The 23,068-nt window shown below is 28.6% G+C and overlaps 1 protein-coding gene across 4 annotated transcripts in view; it reads left to right on the forward strand.

The window, feature by feature from the left end:
* Window positions 1-23,068, forward strand: part of LOC129956867 (putative polypeptide N-acetylgalactosaminyltransferase 9) — an 881,963-nt gene that overhangs the window by 368,882 nt on the left and 490,013 nt on the right. For all 4 annotated transcript variants that reach the window (XM_056068829.1, XM_056068827.1, XM_056068830.1 and 1 more), the window contains one exon: window positions 8,934-8,987. The gene's annotated coding sequence lies outside the window, so the exon portion shown is untranslated. The remainder of the gene's footprint in view (window positions 1-8,933; window positions 8,988-23,068) is intronic.

Genomic DNA, 23,068 nt, shown 5'->3' on the forward strand with positions numbered 1-23,068 from the left:
TTGAGATAAAATGTTATATTTTCTGTAATTGTTTATATTAATTTTTACTTTTCCGCATAGGAAATATAAAAAGAGAAAATACTGTAATCGTTCAAACTCTGTAAAGAAATCTCGGAAATTCAGCAAAATTCGATTTGGAGATTTTTACGAATTTTCATGTTTTTGACAGCCCACAGTTTGAGTATACTTTTTTCGAATTTATGTGAGTTTCACTTTGAACACGGTAAGGCTTTGAATTAGGCAAGTAAAATTGTATATGAGCTTTTCATACTAAATTTGTACATTTCTGTCAAATTTTTAAAGAAATCTGTACATAGAAAGATCTGTACATAGATTTTTGTGTTTACGAATTCAAATAAACTCGATTTTACGAAATGTAAAATCTAGATGAATAAAATTTGGTATCGCAGATTCTTCATATATAGTGTTTACTAGAGAAAATATCTAATAAGATATTAGGTGTGAATCACAGGCGATTCACATTGTGAACAATGTATTAAAATAAGGTGATATAAACTAAACACAGGCTTGGACTATTTGCTTCAAATTCCACAGTAAAGGTGAATTAAGCTGCAATTCAATTATGCTTACACAGCAATCAACGTGTTAAGGGAGATACCATCTATCTGTCTGTAGACTTTCTAACATATAAATACGGTAACTGAAAAACATGATGCCTTTTTAATGAGAAAAGGTCTTTAAGTTCATCGTTTCACAAAAATCACAGTAATCGTTTATCAGAAAACAAAAGTATTTGCTTGGTATAAAGTGCTTGAAGAAAGCAGAGAATTCTTCAAGGCTAAGTCGAGCTTTGTTTGACATTATAATCATCAATACAATGCTTAATGCAGAGAATATTGCATAACAATTGCCACTTAATGATTAAAAGAATTAATGTGTAAATTCCTATATCGAAAATGCCATGAATTGTGACAAGACAGTGCATGGACGTTTCACTACTATGATAAAAATTATCCATTATTATTCATCAACTTTTGAAAGAAAAAAACTAAAATTCAACAAATATAGCTCCACAAACTAAGTATTTACCAGACATGGTACCATTTGACTTTTTTCTTACTTCGACGGTTGAAAACGATTCTTCATAATCGCCATTTAGAGTTTATTGATGCAATAAATATTAAAGTTAGCTTGAATTCTATATAGGGGATTCTCAAAAATGACTTCGAAGTTTGTTTTGGAATAATACAAACTTCCGAAGACTCATTGGAATAAGTTGGAAAAAATGCGTTGCAATCGCTGAACATAATTTGATGGAGATTTAATAAATATTGATTAATAAATTGACGTCAATTCGTTTTATGACACTTGTTGTATTCTGAAAATATGATTACTTTCTAGTAAATATATCTTCGGATGGCAAATAGACAATAAAAGAAATATTATCGATTCTGTTCCAAGTTACATAATCGAAATGTTTTTCTAAATTTTAGAAATGGTGTTATATCGATCACTGGTATGTGTTCAGTTTAATAAATCACAAACTGATTACTCCAAGTCACTCAAAGGCAAACAGAAGAAAAACTGAATGACCAGATCACCAACAGCAGCACTGGTGGGAACTGTAGTTGAGTCCTAAGGCCATCACCGGCTACAGTGCAGCCCTTCTCGAAGGAAGGCCCCGTCATCATCGATGGGAAGTAGCCAAATTATATCACTGACACTCCGACCTGCCCGAAGGCACACGGATAAAGAATACTGAATTACCGGACCGCCGTAACAGCAACATTGGCGGGAACTTTGGTTGAGTCCTAAGGGCCATCACCGGCCACGGTACAATCTTTCCCAAAGGAAGTACGTCGCGTCATCGATGGGAGAAGCCAGATCCCCCACCTATTTATGTACCCACCAGGGTTCTGTGATCCAACCACCATACCGGAAGCATCTCATCCTCATTTCGAGGTGCCCCCCACGGGGGTTAGGAGGTAGTCAATCCCAGACTTTTTCTGTACCTACAAAAGTAGCGAAAACTAACCATCATACCAGAAGCATCACATCCTCATTTTTTGAGATGCCCCGCAATGGGAGCAGTGTCAGTTTAATAAAAAGAAACTTTTTTATTGATGCTTGACATTTTCTATAAATATTGAACTTTTATGAGGTATGTCGGTTGGTTGATTACCAATTCCGATGTATTCTTATGATATTGATTCAAAATAATGATGCAAGTCTAAAAATATTCCTAATTGCAATTCCACTAGATGTGACGTTAATCTAACCACGCCATTAATCTTAATTTAGTTAATTTCTAATGCTTATTATTAACAATATTTTTATTTTAATTATCTTCACCAAAATATGTAGCATTATTTCTCTCTGCTTAGATGATTTATCAATCTTTTTATGATGTATCGAACATTTGTTTCTGCCCATTAATGAATGATGCATTTAAATGCCTTTTTGTTCTTTAATGATGTATTGAAAATTTGTTCCTGCCCATTAATGAATGATGCATTTAAATGCCTTTTTGTTCTTTAATGATGTATTGAAAATTTGTTCCTGCCCATTAATGAATGATACATTTAAATGTCTTTTTGTTCTTTAAAGATGTATTGAAAATTTGTTCCTGCCCATTAATGAATAATACATTTAAATGTTTTTTTGTTCTTTAAAGATGTATTGAAAATTTGTTCCTGCCCATTAATGAATGATACATTTAAATGCCTTTTTGTTCTTTAATGATGTATTGAAAATTTGTTCCTGTCCATTAATGAATGATACATTTAAATGCCTTTTTGTTCTTTAATGAAGTATTGAAAATTTGTTCCTGCCCATTAATGAATGATGCATTTAAATGCCTTTTTGTTCTTTAATGAAGTATTGAAAATTTGTTCCTGCCCATTAAGGAATGATACATTTAAATGCCTTTTTGTTCTTTAATGATGTATTGAAAATTTGTTCCTGCCCATTAAGGAATGATACATTTAAATGCTTTTCTTGTTCTTTAATGATGCATTCAAATATTTTTTTTGTTCGTTAATGATGGATGTGTTAAGAATTCTTTACCGTTAATGACATTAATGACATATAAATTCCTTTAATGACATACCAAGAATTTCTCATAACCTGTCAAAGATACATTTTTTTGTTTATTAATCCAACATTTGCGTTTTTTAATAATGCAAACGGTCAAACATTTCTTTTTTAGACCATTAATGATGCATCATCATTCTTTTTTGTCCATTAGTAATGGATGTGTTCATTTTCTGCCCATTAATGACCTATCAAGAATTTCTATTTACTTATTAATGATGCATTAAAATTTTTTCTCTCTCCCTCAATGATGCATTAACATTGTTTCCTGGAATAATAACACATAAGTAAAATCTATCTTATCATTAATAAGACAATAAGATTTTCTTTCTCTCCATTAATGATGTATTAAGAATTTCTCCATATCCACTATTGATGTTTTTCTGATTCTTTCTCGGCATATTTTCTTCTATGTAAGCTTATTTAAGACGAAATCAATTCTTAGATTCCTTATTTTAGAATATTATAATTTTATTAAAAAACATACCAATAACTATAAAGTAGATTAAAGTAGACTCAGATTCTTGTATGAATTAGAATTTTACATATATATATATAATATAAAACTCTTAAATATCACAAGAGAAACAGAAAAATATTTCCATTTAATATTCTTGCACAAATGTTAAATTAATCTTTTCGATGCAAGAACAGAAAAATATATCTTGAATTCGTGCTTCAGGCATTTTCTTTTGGATTTTGAAATCTAATATGTGATTTGTTTATATGATTAAAATATGAATTTGAATAAATTATTCATTAGTTTTCACAAAATTTTCAACTAAATTTAAAAAGAATATTATTGCGCTTGTGAAAAATTACTTAACTGATACATATTTGTGATAAATTTTATCATAAAAAAAGTTAATTTGTTGAAATTCCCTTTAATAGACATTATAAATTATATTTAGAAATAAAGAAATACTTTAGAGAATTTTGACGAAATCCTTCTGGAAATTGAAGCAAATGTTTTCTTGCAATGTCTGTTTTATTATAATCGATTCAATATTATGGCGATTAAAGTGAAAATCGATTAAAATAGATTTATGCAATGTAATATTGCAGCAGTTGGAATACGAAACTATATTTTGTATTTAATATTTTATATTTAATATTTTTATTTTTTGTGTTATATTTTGTGTATAATATTTTCTTATTCTCTTTGCGAAGAAATGCAATTTTATGGTTTTAAAAAGGATAAATATTGTAAATCTTTTATTTCCTAATTTTTAAAAATACTTTAGCATTATAGAAAACAATTAAAATTTTTAAAAGTATTGTTACGAGCGCCTTTGGCTAAAAACTAATTTTAACTTTAATCATACTAGAGCTATAACTTGCTTTTACAACTCTAAAATCAGAATTAACTGCGCGCGAAACCAATGTATGTTTTTGTATATGGCAACTAAATATAAATATAGCATGTAAATAGAATTGTAATTTAGATAGATAATAAAATGGAGTCAGATTAATAACGAGTGGATTATTTCACATTACGATCCCACATCTTTGAATCTTATTAGCGGAGAAACGACTGAATGAAATGAAATTCAGGTAGAGTCTCAACATTGTGGTGAACCCGGACGTGATTGCTAAAAATACGGTACGTCTGTTTTTATTTGCAATAAGAATTAAGTAGTGAAATAAAAATGGAGATGTCCGTTAAGAAGCGAATACCTATTAGATCTAACTTTACGAAAACGTATAATGTTTTAATTGAAAGATTAAAGGTCGATGAACCTCAGGAAAAAGAGATTAAATCACTTTTCGGCAATTTGGAACGAATTTATTCGGATTTGGCCAAATTAGATAATGAAATATGTAGTTTTCTTCTGGAAAATTCTGATACCGAAAAGTATGAAGATGAGTATATGAAAATCGAAGAATACAGCACAAAAATGATTGAAGCGAAAGTAAATGTGGACATATATTTGACTAAACTTTCTTACGCTGAAAAGGAAAGCGTTGGTTCTGTTTCTCCTAGAATTAAACGAAAACTTAAGTTACCTAAAATAGAACTCGTTAAATTTAACGGTGAAATTAAGAATTGGCTGGCTTTCTGGAGTCAATTTAAGCGTATTCATGATGATGATAAATTAGAAAATGAAGACAAATTTCAATATTTGATCCAATGTGTAAGTGAAGGAACTAGAGCTCGGGAAATTATAGACAGTTATCCTCCAACAAATACGAATTATTGCAAGGCAATAGAAAGTTTAAAATCGCGTTTCGGAAAGGATGAGTTGCTTATTGAATACTACGTTCGTGAGCTACTAAAATTAGTTATAATAAATGCTTCAGAAGCTAAAAGGAAATTAAGCACGTCGCAAATTTATGATAAATTAGAAACTTACTTAAGAGCTCTAGAATCAATTGGTTTAACATCAGACAAGTATTCAGCAATGCTTTTCCCCCTGGTGGAATCCTGCATACCTGAAGATATATTCAGGGTATGGCTGCGTAATCCAATTATAATAGCAAATCATGACCCGGAAAGCAATGCTTATTCAGAAAAACTGAAAAACTTATTACTCTTTCTGAAAACAGAAATAGAAGGTGAGGAAAGAATTCGCTTAGCGAGATCAGGATTTGCGCCTAAGGTGTGTAAGGAGAGGAATTCTGATTCTGTGGCTACTGCTACAGATTTGTTTTCAGGAGGTACAGAAAAAAGAAAACATAATACCATCTGCGTTTTTTGTGAAAACCCTCACGAAAGCAAAGAATGTTACAATGCCAAAAAATTTGATTTTGAAAAGAAACAAAAGATTTTGAAAAATAAAAAATGCTGCTTCACTTGTTTAAAGCCTGGCCATAGGTCAAGAATTTGCAAGTCAAATGTACAGTGCCTGCTTTGTAATAAGAGGCATTGGACTTTGATGTGTCCAGATCTGCCAACAAACAAACCAAAAGTCAAAACACCTGAGGTGGAAGAGAATCTAAATGTCAATTTATCCAATCAGTGTGCTGCTGAAGAAGTTCTCCTTCAAACATTGCAAGTTAATATTAAAGCAGAAGGAAAAACACGCAGAGTACGAGCTCTTATTGACAGTGGTTCGCAGCGATCATACTTATTAGAGAAAACAATTAAAGAAATGAATCTGAGGCCCATTGAAGTTAAAAATATCATACATTCGGTATTTGGTGGATCTACGTTAGAAAAACAAGATCATGGACTATATGAAATAACCCTTCAGAATTTGAATACGGGATTCACTTACGATATGCAAGTCCTCGATCAACCAATTATATGCGGAAAAATACCTCGGATCCACAAAGGAAATTGGCAAAAGGAGTTGAAGAAAAAGAATATAATACTCTCTGATCAAGGCAAAGATTGTCCGGACATTGAATTGCTGATAGGAGCTGACTTTTGCGGACAGTTATTCTCAGGAAATATATATGCTCTGAAATGTGGATTAGTAGCATATGAAACAAAATTAGGCTGGCTGATCATGGGTAAAGTTTTTGGAGGAAAAGAGGAAAATACTTCCGCTCAACTGGTGACTTCAATGCTAATACAAAATAGCTCTATCTCTGATCTTTGGAAATTAGAAACTTTAGGTATTATGGATCCAGTTGAAACTAAATCTAAAGAAGAAATGAAAAGAAACGCAATGGATCATTTTATGAAAGCAGTGGATAGAGATGAAAATGGCAGATACATAGTTAAGCTACCTTGGATAGAAGCAAAAGAAATTCTACAAGACAATAGATCCACAGCTGAACAACGTTGTATCCGTACTTCACAAAAGTTAAAAGATGAAAAGAAATATGCAGAATATGAGGCTGTTTTTGAAGAATGGCTTGAGGAAAATATAATAGAGAAAGTGCCCAAAATGGAGGAGGGAAATCCAAGTTATTATTTGCCGCACCGAGGTGTTTTTAAGGAAAACTCATCAACCAAAGTACGTCCAGTGTTTGACGCTTCTTGTCGAGTTAAGAAAGTTCCGTCCTTAAATGACTGTCTGGAAAAGGGACCAAATTTAATAGAGCAAATTCCACCCATTTTAAGAAAATTCAGACAAAATAACATTGGGGTAATTTCTGATATTAAAAAAGCCTTTCGTCAAATCTCAATTGCAAAAGAGGATCAAGATGTTTTGCGATTTCTTTGGTGGAAAGATTACGAAACAAGAAAATTTGAGATACTTCGTCACCGCCGTCTTGTTTTTGGCCTCACTTGAAGTCCTTTCCTCTTGGCAGCGGTTTTGATAAATCATCTAGAGGAAAGTAAAGAGTGCTTTCCTAAAACCTCCGAAATATTGAAGAATTCCTTTTATGTAGATAACTGTGTGACATCCGTGCGCAATGAAGATGATCTTACCCGATTCATTCAAGAAGCAAAGCTGTTGCTTTCCAAGGCTTGTTTTGATCTTCGAGGTTGGGAATATACAAGGGACCTAAGTCGGGACGAGCCAACTGTTCCAACCTCAGTACTTGGACTGTTATGGAATACAAATGAAGATTTCCTTTTCTGTGATTTACAAAATACAGAATTTAATTTTGATGTTTGCAGTAAAAGAAATATTCTGTCAACGTCTCAAAAGATATTTGATCCACTTGGATTTTTATGTCCTGTGACAATATGTTTAAAACTCTTAGTGCAAAATATTTGGAAAAGAAACTTAGGGTGGGATGAAATTCTACCAGATGACATTCAGAAAAAATTCAAAACTTTGATTGTTGATTTGAAATTGCTGTCTGAAGTTAAGATCCCTAGATGTGTAAAGATCAATGGCTGCACAGAAGGACTAAGTCTTCATAACTTTTGTGATGCCAGCAAAGTTGCATACAGTTCTGTCGTATTTTTGAGAAATACCTTGGGAGAGGAAGTCAAAATATATTTTATAGAAACAAAAACTAGAAGTGGAAGAAGAGTGGTTAAACCTTCACGTTTTAACTAACTTTTGAACTTTATTATGTACTTTTCAAATATGTGCATTTCATGTTTTGATTTCTAAATATTTTGAATGGAATATTTTGTTAATTTTGATTTTGTAACCTCCTAATTTAAAAATCAAAAGGTGGGAGGATGTTACGAGCGCCTTTGGCTAAAAACTAATTTTAACTTTAATCATACTAGAGCTATAACTTGCTTTTACAACTCTAAAATCAGAATTAACTGCGCGCGAAACCAATGTATGTTTTTGTATATGGCAACTAAATATAAATATAGCATGTAAATAGAATTGTAATTTAGATAGATAATAAAATGGAGTCAGATTAATAACGAGTGGATTATTTCACATTACGATCCCACATCTTTGAATCTTATTAGCGGAGAAACGACTGAATGAAATGAAATTCAGGTAGAGTCTCAACAAGTATGTTGCCATAAAATGTTAACATTTTTTGCAGAATAAATTGTTAAAATCTTTTTTTACACTAGATACATTTCAAAAATGTATCTAATGTAAAAAAAGTTTCATTTTAGTTTTTATTCTAATAAATACTTCCCCTTATCATATCAGATTCAAAAACACTTGGCAATTTAATTGTAAAAACTGTAAATTTTTGAATTTATTTTGGCTTTATTGACATTAATGCATTTTATTTAATCTAAGATATTGGTTAATATAGAATTCTGTTACAAATGTTGAAAATCAAAAAAAAAAAAAAAAAAAACTTTACTTTTGCATAATATATAAATAATTTAATTTCCTGAATGAATTTAAATAAATAAAGTGTGGCATTATGTTTCACCTTTATAAATATGAACCTTCTGTGCGTGAATCATTATATGACGACATATATATTAGAGAAACATACATATCACAGATGTATTTTAAGTGTTAATTATTGCTTTACTTTAATCCATTTTCATTAGTTTCAAAAAGCTATATTTCAAATTCTTGAATAAATAGAACTTTTATTTTCAGGGGGAAAACTCAATGCAACTTGATGCAAAATATCTTCATCAAAGTCTTCAAATAGTAAGTTACATTTATTTTGTACTTTTTAGAAGATCAAGCAACTTTATAAACTTCTTTAACTTACCCAAGACCAAAGGGAAAAAATTTTCATTTACAGATTTTTTAATTAAAATTTTTCAGAAAAATTGGAGTAGTTTGAATATGATGTAAAAGAATATAAAGAATTAAAATGAATTTTTCTTGTTATTATGTTATTGACACGATTAAGTAAACAAAAACTTGTAACACAAATAAAAGAAGAAAAAATTAACTAATAGTTATCGTTTGTATATCGATTAACGTAGAAAATAATCTTTTGCTCGAATTAAAATTACTTCAGGTGGAAAAAGTTAAAATATGACTGAAAAGAATACAAGATTTCTTTTAACTCGTAGAATTTTTCTCTCTCTGATTAGAATAAATCCTTCAATCATTAAACAAATAGGAATTTCAGTCTTCCTTTTTTCATTTTGGAGAATACATTTCTGAAATTAAATTCAATCATTTTAGATATTTGAGATATAAAAGTCGAGTAATAAAATAATCGAGTCTAAATCTAGCAAATCTGTATTCTAATAAAATGAAAAATATTGTTGCCACAACTAAAACCATTAAACTATCCTAAAAGAGATCTCAGAATTTTGTCATACCTACCTTTCAGCTGATTAAAATAACTATATTTAACCCTTTCCAATGTAACAATTTCAATAAGTGGTTTTTGTAGGTAAGTGTCCACATGGATCAACTAAGCATTGCAAATTATCTTTTTCGTTACTATTGAGTTCGTTTTCTTCAGTTACTGTTACCATTTAGATACGGTTGAATGAATAATAATTACGCTTCTGCGTGTTAAACGAATACTAACTGTACCCGCAGGCGATTGAACGAGGAATAAAATGTGCTGATGAATCGATAGGATAATCGATATCGAGTTGTTGATGCTGAGAATCGATATCGAGAATTGGATATGATATTGAGATATTTATATCAAATTTGTTAAAAATATTTTCATTTTAATGATTTTTACAGTTACATCTTGACTAGGAGTATTAGTTTTAAAATGAATACGCTGTTTCCTAAGAATTATTAAACGTAATCAGTGATAAGATGTCAGAAAGCTTAAAATTTCAGATTTTTTTTTAACTGTAAAGATATTTAAGTTAAAACATTTGCAAGTTTACTTAAGTAAAAGATGTCAAAAATATCTAGTTATTTTATGATATGGTCATATGTCGAATGTTATTTTTTCAGTAATTTATAGTTATATAATTGTAAAACAAAAATCAAATGATTTCATTAGACGATTGATAAAAATACTTACTTCCTTTTTTTTTTTACTGAATAAAAAAAGTGTTTGCTGTCAAAAGTAATTTTAATGTATAATTAAAAAAAAACTTTTGATTTCTAATTAAACATGTTTACATGAAGCTTTTCTTATGTTTGTAAAAATTTAGATCAAAATTAATCTTTCAATTACTTTTTCTAAATTTCTGAAATTAACCTTATTTAAACATTTACCAAGCATTTTTTTCAAAACGATATCGTACATTATATGATTAATAATGTTTGGCATTTGATTTTTTACAACAAAATCTGGCAATACAATTTATAAAGGTTATTTTTTCGATAGATAAAAGCATTGGTCCTTGATTTTCGATTAATATTGTACTATTGTATGGTGTTTTTTAGATATCTCATTGATTCTTAATGGCTAGATATGCAATATATTAGTCGATATTAAAAATTTTTGAAAATACTAATTGTGTTATAACTTTATTTCCCCATTAGAGTTGATGAAAAATTCAACATATCATATTTTCCAAACTCTGTAATATTTAAATGTATGAAAATCACAATACGTTAATATTAAAATATCTTTGCATCTAAAATATGTATTTGAAATGCACAAAGTTTCGAGTTTTCCTATAACTTTTGCATTGAATTATATATTACTCCTCTATGGATTTAACAAACAGCCCAGACGTTGAGACAAACAATTCGTAAAATGTTACGAATGGGTGTCAACGGCTGAAACAGAAATGAATTTGAATATCTTCTGCTTAATGCGGGCGCCGGCATCATTAACACTTTTTGACAGTGATTGGAAAGTATTAATATTTATATTCCGTCTGGGCATCTGGGATTATTTCCCTTGAGTTACAGAGTTTTAGGACTGCACGTCTTTGAAAGAGTTGAAAAGTTATGTGATCGTTTTCATCACTTAAAGTGATTGACTCATTTTCCGATTTCGAGCCAGCTGGATTTGTTTTGTCTTTAAAAACAGACGATGTTGTTTATCTTCAGTCTGTTCAGTTGTTTTGAATCAATTGAATGATCATTCAATTGAAGATTTTGAAACGTGTCTTTACTTTTAGGAATATTATGATTTGAATTATTCGACATTTTGTACTTCTGTTGTGCAAAACATACAAGGAACATCATGATCATCAAACAATTTAATCTCTCTAGATTTCGATAATTTCCCAGCTTAAGCTTTATTCGTTTCTAATTGCCTTTAGCGTCTAGATTAAAAAATTAGTTTTTTTGGAAAATTAGAGTCTTCGAAAATTAGTTTTTATCATGTGAGAATATGATGCTGTTTTGGCTAGAGGGTTTTGAAGCTCGAAATCGTGTAGGCAATGAATATTGAAGCTCGGAATCGCGTAGGCAATGAATAAAGCATAAATGGCAATTTTTTATCATCATATTTTAATCGCATATATTTTTTTGCCTGCTTTTACCAGTATTGCATTATTATTATGTATACTTCTTTGAAAGCAGATGCGTTTATAAAAGGTTGACCTGCTTTTACCAGTATTGCTTTATTATTACGTATGCTTCTTTAACAGCAGATGCGTTTTTAAAAGGTTGACTTAAAACAATGACAAAATAGCTGTTATTTCTTCTCAAAATCAGTTGAACTCCAAAACTTTGTTAGCCAGCTAGAAAAATTGAAAATGAAAGTTTAAAAAAATTATATAATATAATAAAGAAAGAGAGGGATAGAGACCGATAGAGAAGTCTCGTGATTGTTTCAAACCGGTTTAAACTGGTTAATGACTTAAATGAATCAAGACAAATAATGACTTAAAAAACAATAATATTCTCACATGATAACTTGAAATTTGTGATCGTAGATCTCATTATTTATTTTATATTTATTGTTTTTCTTGCATTTTTTTTCTTTCAAACTTTTAATATGGAATGCATTTATTTCTTTTTCCACTTTGCAGTTTGATAAGCTGAACAATATGAAGGCAAATCAGAAGTATATATATTACGATTAATGTGATTTATCGTTTGTAATTAGAAATAATAGCTCAAGATGGTTAATTTATCAGATTTATTGGTTATTATTTTAATTGCCGATTATTATAAGTATTAACTGCGGTTGCTATTAATGCTTATTGCAGCTATTATTAATATTCATCCGTTAGTCACACTGAGAGTTACATCTAACACAATGGAAAAAATGCGGAATTCAAACTTTTGCTTTGGAGTTGATCTCCAGAGAAAATAATTTTTTAAATATGTATTTTAATATTGATAAAAGAACAGTTTGAAATGTCTCATAAAAAAGGAAATTAATTTCAATTTTATCAGGGTAGTTTTAGTTTAAAGGTAGAACTCGTCAGATAACATTTTCAGATAAGCTGAAAAACATAAACTTTCTTAGTTTTTAATTAATTCATATTTTAATTAACTTTTAAAAAATTGAATACAATTTTCTTCTAATCATTATTTTATCAAGGCTGGAAAAAACAGACAGTTTACATAAAAGAATATTTTTAATGTAAAATTTAATTAATTTTATCAAAACTCATCTTTTTCTCTCTTCCGAGTATATAATGTAATATATAAATATAATATAATATAATGTGTTTGTGTCGACTCTCTGTAAGTCAGACTGTCTGACTTACAACTACGAAATTTATGACTTGTATGTCTTGGACAGCTGAAATGGACACCTCTGAACAATTTCAAAAGATTTTAATTAAAATTTTGATTATAAACTTAGCTGTATTTTGCCATTTTTTTACGATAATTTCAGCACATAAATGAATTTTACACCTTTTCAGAATTTGAAAGCTTTATTTTTAATGATACTAATTCTTTAGCCAGGCAAATTTAAATCTTTTTTGCCGAATTTTCTACAATAGATAACACCCTTAACTTGAAATTCAAATTGTTTCCTTTGTTTTACCGAATATATTTAGTGTTAATTTTTTATCATGGGTGTAAAATTTTGATTAATGTCTGTATAGCTTACATGAGAAACAATTGAAATTACATTACTGTGAAAGTTAATTGATAGTTTTGTCTGAAAGTTACTTTTTTATTTGCTATGTAATGTCATAAGATTTGACTCTATAGCGATGGTTCATATCCATAATTAAAAGGAACATATAAAAAGCTAATAAAATAACACAGTCATGACGTCAATCACAATATTCAGGCTTAACCTTTAACTGGAGACGTGCGGTCTGTGAGACCGCTAGCGATGGATTTTCTGTCACCCCTTTTATATTTTTAGCTCAATTGAATGGATTGACTCTGTAGCTTCCTGTTTTATGACCTTGAATACACGTGCACTTTTTCAACCGATTTCAGCAGATGTTTTTAAAAATAATTCAGTTATTTCTTCGAGCACGGTCTCTAAGACCGCATCTCTCTGTTAGTATCACAGTGATAAACAAGGCTTAGCAGAGGGCTCTAAAACTTGGGAACCTAAATATCATCCAGTTTACTGATCCTATTATGAAGCAATGCTCCAGACACTTTTAAATGAAGAATAAAGTGGTTTTAGTGATAAGGATAATTGTACAGAAGAGTTTTTCGATGAAAGTTCGCATTCAACTGATTTTGATATGTATGTTCAAACATAATTAATTTTTCTAGTGATAATGCATTTTGAAAAATTCATAAAATATATTGATATACCAAGAAATATATATATATGCAGCATTTATAGGTTGATTTTTATACTAGTTCTTAACCTGTATATTTAAAATGCCCTAGAAAACCGTACTATGAAAGTCACACAAGCCGATAAAAAAAGGGCCAATTTTACCCATTGTCATTTTTTTTTATTTTTTGAATAATTGTTGAATTTTACATCATATTGTCTTCTATATACCTTTATATACAGTAAAAATAAATATGATTGAAAAAGTAAAAAGTAATAAGCTTTTTCAAGAACATTATTTATTGTAACATGGAATTTGAGAATAAAATGCATGTTCCAACGCATTTACTTTTTTCAATGATAATATATTTTAGAAAATTTCTAAAACATATCTATATATCAAGAAAAATATCTGCAAAATATATTGGCAGTTTTTCATGCTAATGCATTCATTAGAAATTTTAATTTGAAAGTAAATAAAATGCGGTCTCGTAGACCGCACCTCCCCAGTTAAGGCTTAAAAATATTTTCTTTGGGGAATTCTTCAACATTGTTATGCATGAGTTTTGATTGAAAATAATTCAATCGATGCTATTGGCAATCCAGCTGATCACCAAAGGCGGCTAGGGTATAGATGATAAATGAGGGAGAGAGGAAGAGAGAAGAAATAAAATCGATTCAAGGGTCTTCATTAACATAAGACAAATGTTACTCTGTCTATGTCCTACTTATACATGTGTACAGCTTATGTGTGTACACTTATACATACTTCCGCTTACCAGTAGTAAGAAGTGCAATGGCTTTTTTTAAAAATCGAATTGGCATTCATGTCACAAATCGCCAAACATTAGATTCTCTCTACTCAATCCTAAATTTTATGCCCAGAATTAGCAGTATATAGTTCAAGAAGAAAACGGAAGTGACGTAACTACAGGGCGGAAGAGAACATGACTTATACAATGTAATTCTGGCGTCACATAAGTTGAAACTGCACATTCGAAATATGTTACGGGCTCACGCAACCTACACTTGTGTAATGATTCAGCTTCTTCCCTGCTTGACTATGGTGACGTTTCTTTTCCCACGCTCCATAGTTAGCCTCCAGGCAGCAGTGTCAGCAATGGCGACACCCTACCGCAGTGTAAGTGCTTCTAGAAGTGCCAGGTGGTCAGCCCCTTTAAAGTAAGGACATGTGGGCAATTAGTGCGAGTCCAGATAAGGGACCCCACCTGCATTGTATTTGAAACAGATGTAAACCTGCATTCTTTACATTGTGGAGGGTGGCTCCACAACGCATTCCCACGGTCGACGGTAGACCAGTGAAGTAGTTGCTGAACGATTATTGGATAACCGGGAAAATGGTCCGATGTGAATGAGGGAGGGAACAGGATAAAAGAGCGACGAGATTGGAAGAGAAGAAGAATTGTGGACACTGAGGCAGAAGCGGAGTGTCCGACGAGAATTCCACCCGAGAAGATTCCGTGGATCCCTGGAGGCCTGTTTGCGAGAACGCTAAAGAGTCGGCTAGCTGTTCCTAGGGAGGTTTCTCCGAAAGAATTCGAGGAACTATCCTTGTTGTGTCGGATAAGAATCATTTAACCTAGAACTCATTTAACCTAGATGATGAACTGTAAATTTATGTAATAAAGCTGTAAATAAAGATTTTGATCATAACGCTACTTTTTATTGGATCGAGACTTTACACTTGTAATCCTAGTGCTACAGCATGGAATTATCTATTCTGAAGCTATTAAACAGGAGTTGAATTATTCAAATGTGCTATATTTCAATACACAAATTACGCAATTTCAAAAATTTCTTAAGTATTTTATGAATTCTTAACTGAATTACAACACAACTCATTCAGTTTCGAGAATGTTCTATGTAATTCTTTCATCTAATGAAATAACAGAAAAGAAAGTCAGTTAAGGGGTTAAAATTGCAAACCATGTATGGTCCAAAAAATTCAAGCATCACTTTTTATGTTAAAATATAAGATGAGCAATGCTTTATAATATGGTAAATGTAAAAATTGTTTGGTTGTTTTCTAAATAGATCAAGGGAGAACATTACGAGGTCGTAGTCTCTACGAATTAATCGAACAATTTTTACGATTTTCCAACCTTTACTAAGTTTAAACTTTTATCCATTCAATATAATTTCGAGATAAATTTTAGCTCATGATTAAAAGAAATTAATATTAATATTAAAATTATATATCTAAAATAGTCAACACCGACTACGCATTAGATAACATTAACCATCAAGAAATTTTTCATTTAAAATTAATTGGAAGCAAATTTATATAAAATTATATTACTAGGTAATGTAATCTTAACCTTGTAAATCTTTTGAGAAATAAATATAAATTCTATTATTCCATGACTAAAATTCTAAAACTGCGTATTATTCAAAATAAAATCATTTCTCTCAGTAATGGAAATTGTATCAAAATTTATTATTAAAGCTCTAAAAGATAAAAGTTAAACTTCCGAAAACCAAACGAGAATTACAACCAAAATATTCGAAAGTAAGGATAAGTCTCCTTCGAAAATTATTCATAGAATTCCGATCACGGTATCGAGACATCGAATTCGGAATCCGAGTTTTCTGAAAAACGGCCGTTCCGAATTCAGAACGAATTTCTAAACAAATGCATTCAAATCGGTTTGAATCTATGTAAAATATCTCGTTTCAACTTTTTGAAACTTTTTACTCGCCTTTTCAAAATATCGGAGACGCTCTTTTCAAGTTTTGAATACAAAGTCGTGTATTAAACTTTTTAGAAGGACGCATCTGCTTTTAAAAGCCCGGTGTAAGCTAGAAATGATTTAACGGTTTCAAAACTTTCGTGTCTTAGTTAGACATGAATGGAACAAATCTTATTATTTTATATTTAAAATTATAGATATAAAAAAATGCGTATTTAAATATATGAAAAAAAACTCTTTTTTAACATTTTCTACATCTTCTTAACTAAAATCAATATAAAAAAATCATTAAATACAAATAATATGTTTATTGTTGATTAGTTCTTATTGCTGTTTGTTTTTGTAAATTGGTTTCTCGGTTATGTAATTTAGTTATTTGGTTATTTTGTAAATTATTTTCTCAAATTCATTCTGAAGATAATTATTTATACTCAAATTAATTATATATTTTCAGGCAAAATATATTCAGGACAACTTAAAATACATATATTTTCAATTGACTTTAGTCTTGTGTTATTTATTTCACAATTTCAAGGATTTATTTATTATACATGTTTCATTGCAAGTATATATATTAATTTGATTGAAAGTATATATATATACAACATATATAAAAAAAATATGACGAATAAAAAACTATGAAAGCTATGAACTGTATATCTAAGATGCACGCAAACAACATAACCTGAAAACATTTTTAATATAAGCAAAGAACAAATCACGAATTAAATAACTGTATCAACTCTCTCTAGGGCTTACAAAAGTGCACAGTCAAAAAGAGTCTAAAGAGAGATTAATTCTTGCGCCCGCCTCGAATTTATATAGCTTTCCAACGGAATCTAACATCATAGTAATTTATACTGAAGTCTTTCCTTTTAATAGCGATAAATCAGTGATTCATGTGTTTTCCAAAAACTTTAATGTAGCAAAATTTGTAGCCAATGCACCAAACGATCACCTGATCTATCGACATGAGCGTAGATCTTTAGCTTAGCATACATTACAGACATTTAGCTTAGCTTATTACAGACATTTAGCTTAGCTTATTACAGACATTTAGCTTAGCTTATTACAGACATTTAGCTAAGCTTATTACAGACATTTAGCTTAGCTTATTACAGATATTTAGCTTAGCATATTACAGATATTTAACTTAGCATACATTCATTACGTGTACTTAGCATACAACACAGATTTTTTCTACTAAAATTATTTTATCTTTATTATTGAAGGTATCCTATTTATGCTAATATCATCATATTGTAGTAGTTTTTATATGCGTAAATAAAAAAATAGTTCTTTTTAATGCTTTCTATAGAAATAATTTTCTTATTTGTGTAAGAAATATAAGAAAATATTGCAAGTTGAATTAATTCTTATTAAGTTTTTTTTTATATTACGTAACTGAATTAACAATTGAAAGATTAAAATCAGCCAAAACTAAAACGTTTGTTTTTATTTTTAAAGTATTTCGAAAATTAATTCCAGGGTTTTTTTATCGCCTGAATGAAAGATTCATTCATTTTTAAAGATTAGAAGCTTTTTCAGATGAAATTTATTTTTTAAATTATTATGAAATAAGAACATTTATTTCTTTCAAGTTGAAATATTGAATTGAATACAACAATTATTAATGTCAATACCTCATTTAATTAGCACCTTCTTCACAAAACATTTCCATTAAAAAAATAAAAATTATTTTGTCGATGAAGCGGTGTTTCTTGCTCGAATTTATTTTCCAGTTAATTAATTTACCGTCTTTATTTTTCCTTTTAAAATATGAACAGAAATTGTACAGAAAAGAATAAAAATACTATCGAGAAAATGAAAGTGATGTGGTTAGAATCCATTTTTAAAACTCCGTCTGAAATTTCATATTTTAAAAATTCCCTTAAGAATTCAATTCTTTAAGAATAAAATACGATTTTTACTTTACGTGCGGCAAAACTTAAATCAGATTCTAGAAAAAAAAAGAATCAAAGAATAAAGAAAGGAAACTTCATGACTACGACTTTCACTTTTACCTCTGATTTAAGACAAAAAGTTTCTTCTTCAATCTTTTTGGATTTCATGCGTTTTGTATTTTTTTTTATTCGCTCTCAAAAAGACAGATTATGATAGATAGCTTCAAAGCGAAACTACGAAAAGTTAACCCGAGAAAAAGGGAGTTTTTTTTTCTTGTTGTTGTTATCTAACCTTTAAGAAAAATGAGAACAGGATTTCTTTTACTTGATAAACAAAGCTCTCGGAATTTTGTTGTTTAAAAAAAAGAATTAAAAAAATTCTTTTGTTTTGTTAAATGAGTATTAACCAAAGCGAGGTGCAACATTATATTTCATTTTTTAGTTCAAGTTTTGTATTCTTTTCAATTATTTCAGTTCCATTTTTCTTTGCGATCCTTTGGGATTTAATACCAAATATTTCACTTTTTGTCTTTTTTATTTTTTTGGTTAAGAGTTTTTAAATGTTTTTAGAAAGTATTTCGTGGCAACCTCATAGAAATAGAATTTCAAATATTTAATTGTAAAAGTTTCTCTGTATGCTTCACTTTTATGTGTATATTTTTTTCTATATTTTTTGAAGCTGTTGGATTAATACTTGCATATTTTTTATTTAACGTGTTAAGAATTTCAAACAAAAATTTATAACTTCCTTAAAAATATTTTTATGTAGTTAATCTTTGTATATATTTCCAAACTATTAAAGTCGTGTTAACATGTATAAAAATTTGCTCCTATATTTAAAAAAAAATTTATATTTAAAAGCTAAATTCTGTTTAAATCTTCATAATTTTTATCGTTTGACAAACGATACTAGATTTTACTGGTAGTTAAAATTTTTTATATAAATGAAATGGAAATTTGTTTCATTGTTTCAATAGAAAATAAAAATTATTTCAGAAACTTTTTAATTTATTTTTCTTTTGTTACTTCGCAAGATATTTTTTATTAAAATAAATATAATTTTTTATGGTATCAACAACAACAAGAAAAAATGTAGAATAAAAACATTTTTTTTTATTGTGTTTTGAAAAAAATTTAGGATTATTTATGTAATCGGTTCTTTTCAATTATATCAAATATTATAATATTTTGAGATATAATAAAAGTTTGCATATTGAGATTATTTCAAAATGATTTTTTATGAGTTTAACCATAAACTGAATTCATCTGTTTGAGCATGTGTTAATGGAATTTATTCTGTAGATTATTTTTCAAGCTATTATTGCATTTCGAAAATTCTGGAAATTCCGAAAATCCTTCTTGTTTTATTAATAAAGGTGAAAAAAAAACATTCTTTATCCTTATTATTTATTTATTCATTATTATTAACTAAGGATTAAAACATTATTTATTCCTTAGAATTTCCAATACATGCTTTATTTTTCCAGTTCTAATAAAGAAATAAATATATAAGAAGTTCGTTTCCTCAATTTAGATATTAATTTTTTTTTCTTTCATATTTTTACTTTCTCGTTTACCTAGTATAGAGAAAGTATAATAAACTTCAAAAAAAAAAAATTCAAACTCGGGGATTTGACGAATTTTTATGTTTCAGATATTCATTAGTTCAAAAAAAAAAAAAAAAAAAAAAAACTTTGTTGCAAAATGTCCGTCTGTCTGTAAAAAAATTAAAATAAAAACGATTCGAGTTGGTATACGATTTGGTTTGCAGTTTCTGTAAAATTTTGAGTAAAATCTGTTCAGAGAAAGTCCTTCTGTTCAAAAATAATTTAATACGATAACTACAAAACGAAGAGAGCAAGATAGGTAAAATTGGGTACATAGATATAACATCTATAGTGAAGACGCCTGTGAAATTTTGAGCCAAATCCTATAAGGTGTTGACTATGTGACGGTCTATAATTTCAGAAATAAGTAAACGGAATGATCAAAAAATGCAATGAATTAAATATATCAAATTTAGTATAAGAATTTGTGATTGCAGGTGCAGTTTTGTGTCAAATGTTTATTTTAATGGGTTGAGTAAAACTTGTCTAAAACACAAATTCTATTTTTGGATGCTATCAACGACATGTCAAGGATTAATAGCCAAATAACTAGCTGCTTAAAATACGATAGATTCAATAAAAATGCTAACTGCACGCCAAAAGTTAATATTCTTTAAAGTATCGTGCACCACTTCCATGTAAAATGTCGTCTAGCATGACAAATTTATTAGATGGTGTACTAAAAAGTCTTGAGGAGATTAGTATCCCTGGTTTGTATCAATGTATTAAAATTTGAAAAAACTAGCTTTGAATTATTGCGATTTAATTTAAACCAGACACAAAAAAAGACATTTTTTTTCATGTCGAGTTTTCTTTAGACTTAAAAAAATCAATATAAATTTATCCCATTTACATCAATAATTTAAATTTACGAAGTTATTTAAACTAAAGATTTTTATTTTACAAATATCTCAAAAAAGATTGCGTCTTAATAATATTGTGAATTATGTTGTCCTCTTTTATTTAAAAAAAACATCCTGATATTAATTTTAAAAATAGATTTTAAAATTATAAGGATGTTGCAGTGACTTTTGATATTTATTAAGGAAATAAGGGAATTGTTTAGTTCATTCTCATTATTCATGATAAAATGTACCTTTTGAATAATAAATCGTTTGCGTATTTATATATAGTTTTACTGAATAATTCAAATGATTATTATTTAGTGAAATGCTATTCTTTGATTAATAATCCTTTGAATAATATTCCTTTATATATTGAAAAAAATTAAAGTTTGTATTACTTGAAATTTTTTTATTATAATGGCTTGCGTGAAAACAATTGTCTGCAGGAATTTACAATTAAGGTTCTAGTTTAAAATTTTGATGAAAACGAATTTGGTATAATCTTCAAAAATAAAATACTTTTTCTATAAATTAATAACTTATTGCATTTCTTTAGTAAATGAATATTTCTTTAAGTCTAGCATTTTAAGTCTTCAGTTAACCAATGATTACATAAAATAAAATGAAGTGCATGCTTTTTGTGAAAGAGCAATATGATTGGTTTCTATGTAGATAGATTAGTTTAATATTGTAAAAATCAAGATTTTAACTTCCATGGAAGATGTTTGGTGAAATGTTTCTTAATTTTAGACTCTCTCCAGAAGACGCGGAGGATTTGAAACGGCAATCTCTATTGAAACTGCCATGCCGTAGTAATATCTAAGCCCTTATTATATTTATGCCCTCGCATTGTTTTTGGTAAAATCGGATTCCAAAATTTGAATCCTGTGTACGATAACAAAATTCTGAATTTAGGCAGAAGAAATAATGAAAATATATTTACATAACTAAAAGGAAATTCAAAAATAATCTGATTTAACATGCATCATGGCTATCGGTTTTAAATATGCCGGCTTACTTGGAAAAAATAATTTAAAGATTTTTTGTCCTGTATTCGGAGCTTTTACAAAAACAGGATTGTCTTTTAGAATTTGTTATTTTTAGTGAGAGTAGTATTTATTTCCCATTAAATTAATTGAAACAAAACCTTGGTTGTATTAACTGTTCATTTGCATATATCAGCTGATATAATTACTTTTATTAATAATTTGTTAGAAATGACGAAAAAGCAAAGTGATAATTCGTAGAATTCCTGTTGTAATAGAAATTCGGAACTTTATTTTAGGTTTTTAGGTTTGAAAACGATAAAAAGCATTAAGAAAACTAACTAATTTTAATGGTTTTTATTTCTAATCTAAATATTATTTTATATTGTGTTTCTTTTTCTGAATTTTTTTCTAAAAGTAGTTTCAATTCTATTTCCGGAAGAATTTATGGATAATATTTTTTTTTTATCTGGCTCTCGCCTTTTTATTGAAGACTATGAAAAAAAATTATTGGCATGAATTTTCTAAATACATCTTGTGGATGAATATCATCTTAAACATCTAAGCCATCAATATGTTCTTAAATTTTATTATCATATCAAAAATAAAATATCAGCTCATTGAAAGTAATATGAGTGTGATATGACACTAGTTAACAAAATGTGATCTTTATATTTTATTTTAAAGCAATTAAAATTCATTGAAAATATTCAGTTAATTTTTTATTCAGATACAGAATTTTGAAGTTCCAAGATATAAACTCAGATGAAACAAAGTTTTATTTTAAGAAAAAAATACTGAAATTGTTTGATTTAAATACAATGAATTTTGTATTAAAGAAATTTCATATCGTTCTACTTATTTTTTGTATTTTATTACAATAATGCATAATTAAAAAAATTAAGTTGATAGTTTTATCAATTTTGAAAAAAAAATGATTTTCCTGATATCCAATTACATTTTGCGGAATTGAAATAATTGTTGAAAAATAGAATAAGTGTTTCGAAACTATACTGATTTCATAAACTATAAAAAATAATATAAAAAAAGCATTTAAAAAAATTAAATTGTGACTCTAAATAAAAGAATATGCTTGTATTATTTCAAATTAACTATTTTTTTTTAAAATTTGAAAGCAAGTTT

The sequence above is a fragment of the Argiope bruennichi genome, chromosome 11, assembly GCF_947563725.1.
Source record: "Argiope bruennichi chromosome 11, qqArgBrue1.1, whole genome shotgun sequence".
NCBI lineage: Eukaryota > Metazoa > Arthropoda > Arachnida > Araneae > Araneidae > Argiope > Argiope bruennichi.